This window comes from Musca domestica, unplaced genomic scaffold (genome assembly GCF_030504385.1).
Source record: "Musca domestica strain aabys unplaced genomic scaffold, Musca_domestica.polishedcontigs.V.1.1 27, whole genome shotgun sequence".
Taxonomy (NCBI): domain Eukaryota; kingdom Metazoa; phylum Arthropoda; class Insecta; order Diptera; family Muscidae; genus Musca; species Musca domestica.
In genome coordinates this window covers 8,215,754-8,219,974 of record NW_026712286.1, presented here as the reverse complement: position 1 = coordinate 8,219,974, position 4,221 = coordinate 8,215,754, and the positions used below count along the sequence as shown (strand labels likewise).

General features: G+C 32.7%; 1 long non-coding RNA gene across 1 annotated transcript; it reads left to right on the top strand.

Moving 5' to 3' along the window:
- Positions 1–2,193: 2,193 nt before the first annotated feature.
- Positions 2,194–3,661, top strand: LOC131803080 (uncharacterized). The gene is made up of 2 exons (XR_009342473.1): positions 2,194–2,685; positions 2,757–3,661. It is a non-coding gene; the product is annotated as an uncharacterized LOC131803080 (long non-coding RNA).
- The last annotated feature ends 560 nt before the right edge of the window (positions 3,662–4,221 follow it).

Sequence of the window (4,221 nt, the reverse complement as noted above, 5' to 3'; positions counted from 1 at the left end):
GTGATTAATTTGGTTTAGAAATTATAGCATCAAAATAAATCAAGGAATTATCAACAGCAGGTGATTGGCACAGAAGGAAGAAGAAGAGTTACAACGTACGTATGCATTGCGGTGTCTTACGCTCTTACCACAAAATTCTCTTACGCTCTTTGTTGTTTTGTGACATGTGTGTATGCAGTAATGAAATTTAACAAATAGGCTATAGAATTGATTTCAATGTATATTTAAGTTATTAATTTGGTTTCGAATTGATAGCATCAAAATAAATCAAGGAATTAGCAACAGCAGGTGATTGGCACAGAAGGAAGAAGAAGAGTTCAACGTACGTATGCATTGCGGTGTCTTACGCTCTTACCACAAAATTCTCTTACGCTCTTTGTTGCTTTGTAACACATGTGTATGCAAGCAATGACATTTGTTTAAACAAATACCTGCAACGGAAATGTTTGCTTTTTTATTGTTGATTATTAACATATTCCGATTGAAAAACATTTCCATTGTAACAGAACGGTAATAAAATTAGCTTTTTCTACTGGCATTCAAAGTCAGCTGAATGAACCCCTATATAGGATATAGACTAGTTTTCAATGTATTTCCAATTATTAATCAAAGAGGACATATTCGGAACATTCAAACATTAAATGTTGACAATGTTTTTAATTTTCTTTTTCAGAGACCCTTTTTCAAATTTATTTAGCCACAGAACCTTTAAATTAAAAAAAATAGTAAATTTTTATTCCTCAAAATTTCCCATTAACCCATTTCCATCATTTACTCAAACACTAACCCAGAAGTCAAAATTCCTTTGCAGTCCATTAGGTTATTAAGTAACCATTAAAAAACTATTAGTCACAAATCTGTTCGAAAACAACAACAAAATAACTCTCATTTAAATTGATTTGAAATATTTCCATTGGAAACCAGATTGAAATCTTAATTTTTATTATTAATTCCAAATAAGTTATAAATCTGTGCAAAGTTCACCAAAAACACACACACAATAAGGAAGCAAATGTCATAAGTGGACAAAGACCAGCAACGAAACCAATTGGAAGTGTCAAAAAAGTGACACTTGACAAGACAAGATTGAGATGCTTTAACAATTATTGATTATTGATTGTTTTATTAATGGATTTTATTATTTTATTTTTCAAATAATTGAAAATCTTGTTTCTATAAATACATTAAGATTAGAAAACAAAAGCTACAACAACAAAATAGCAATTATTTAAACCAATAAATCTCCCACGAAAAAAAATACAAAACAAATTGAACTTTTGTTTTCATTTGCAAATTAACACAAAACAAATAAATTTGAAAAACAAAGACATAATGGGTTCATTGACTGCCTGCGAAACCGAAAGTGATCAAACGACTCGCACCGCCCAAACCCATAGCAATACTGGTTAGTAGTGTCGTTGACGTTGCCGCCGATGGTGATGACAAATCATAGATCATTCCGCTGGCCAAAATTGTATTTTAATATTCAAATTCACACTTCCCCTAGCCAGAAACAGCAAAAAACGCAAATAATTTTAACACCTACAATAAATTTGCAAAGCATTTTTTTTTTGTGCACGCCATCATTTGAACTCGATTCCATAGAAGTCAAGTGTCAATAAACTGTTTAAAATTCAATTTTCTATACACATGTCAGCAGATATCAAACAATTCACTATTGGAATCATTTTTTTTTTTTCTTAGACCATTGTTTGTCTTTGTTTTGTCTATTACCGGTTAATGAATTGCCCGGGTTATTGCTCGGAATATGTTTTTGCTAATTTTGTTGGTAGTTGAAGATATTATGTTAGCCCTACTGAAAGATAAATATTTTTTTTTTCATTTTATTAAAAGGAACGTAAACCAAAAAGAAAGACTTTTTTACTTTTCCAAATTTATTCTCCCAAATAAACAACGAGCAATTAATCCTGTGATAGCAAAAATAATTCAATAGACCACCTGGGTTATCAAAAATATTTGATTGTACAGGAAGAAGAAGAATTGGAAGTGATAGGAATTAGAAGAAAGTTTGCTCTCGTTGTTGGACCCTTGAAATTATTCGCATTTATTTTTTCTTCTCTTTTGTTAAAAAAAAAAACTGTAAATAATAAGGAGACAGCATCCCTGCAAAAACTTGAAAGCAATCGTCTAGTTGTTGCGTCGGGTGGGCCATCAGGGGGCGTGTAGGCTACATGGCTTACCTGGAAAATTCAATGTAAATAGTTTTTACATTGTTTTTAAAATATGCCATTTGTTTACTTACCCCAGTAGCTATTTCTTTGAAAAGAGAAATAGCTCAGAGACCCGATTCAGAAAAATAAAATTTTAAAGTTAGATGCTGTTGCGCATCAGGCGAAATGAAAAAGAAAATGACAAGAAGGAAATGGATGGCGTTGCCATTATAAAAGAATAGGGATCGTTCAATCGTTATTTGGCTACGGATTTATACAACCATGGCTGAGTAGCCATTTCGTAGCTACCCTATCGCCATCAATAAGGTCCATAATAAATATTGGAAATTTGAGGAAAAATGGTGGCAAAATGAAGCGACTATAAAAAGGAGGAAAATAGGAAAATTGGCAACATAGTGTTGCAAAAGATCTAAGCAAGAAGACGGTCCAAAGTAGTTTTTAACACTAAAAAAAAAAGTGAATATTTATATGTGTGTTTACTTGTTAACAAAAAGTGAGAACATCATACTAGTGACAGTGGGAAAGCAAACAACATTTTTATTTTTGTATTTTTTTTATATAAAGGTTCCCCAAAATCACAATATTTTTTTTGGTCTCCACTGACTGCTGAGTGGGGATCTGGTGTTAAATGCCCGGTCCTTGGGTTTAAATTGGCCGTTGAATTTGAAGGTCTCCCTGTTTGGTGTCATACTTCTGTTTGGTGTCCGTATCTGAGGCAGCGGAATTTGGGTCAAAATTGATCGGATGGCCACAAGTTGGAGATTTTTTTTTGATCGCAAGTTGTCATCTCCTATGGCATAAAAATTAATATTTTGCCACGTAATTAATGACCAGGTAATAGACACCCTTTTTCTTTATCCATGTTTTGGAGCACGGAAGAATATCCAGGGAATTGCAACTAAAAAAGAAAGAGAAATCGAAAAATTAAGAAAATTTATTTGAAAAAAAATCATAATAATAAAAAAAAAAAAAAACAAAAAAAAAAATTAATTTAAGTAACGATAGGAAAATATTGATAGACATGCAAATTATTTTAATATAAACATATTGCAAATTTAATTGAATAGTATAAGTATGTGTTGTGATGTCCTCTCTTAATGTTTTAATGTAAGGATGTTTAACGCCAGTTTCCTTTAAATTTCACCCAGTACTATATGAGCAATATCCAGGGAAAGCTAGAGGGTGTAGTCGTATGTTTCAATTCGAGCCAATTTTGGCTAGTGAGGCCGTTGTAAGAGAGCTCCTTTACAGTAGGTAATATTTTGTTTAGAATTTGAGGTCTGAAAAGTGCAGACAAAATTCCCTAGGTTTCTCACAAGGAAAATTTGCTATTTTTCATATGTTTACAATTTTTTTTTAATCTGGTGTTAGATTGTCCGTTTTAAAGATCGACAAAATTTATCTGTATTTAGCTGTAAGTCCTTTCTGTCAATAAATAATGTTGTGATTAGAATTAGACTAAAAATAAACTATGTGTTAAATTTTTGTTAATAGGGCAATTTTCTAACTAGGTAAAGAGGTGAGTGTGTGTGGGGTCTTCAAAAAATTACTTTAAAAAGGAACCCTGAAGACCATGGAAGGGTGGGCGAATGCGGGAGTAGAAACATCAACTCTCCCTTGTCTGAGCAGGTGTTGTGTTTGTGTAGTGTATTGTATTTGTGATGTGTAAAGTTCCAATTTCGTGTTCGTCCTGAGGTGTTACAAAGTGACGGTTGAGAACCAGACCCCGAGACCGCTAGCAGCCGGAGGGTCACTTTTAACGCCGCCAATCAGGAATACGTAACAGATGGCGCCCAAATTATTAAAAAAATAAGGTTCTGTCGAACCCAAAAACTCAGTAATCGGTGCAATAACATCTAACCACCTTGATATAGACCATAGGAAAAAAATAGACATAAGTTATATCGCAATATTCTTCAGCCTTGCTGATATTGATCCATATTTTCTTTGAAAATATGCAAGTGCAATATTAGTTTTAGGAATTAGTATATTTAGGATATTACTTCCATAACAATAATCGGTCAGTGCA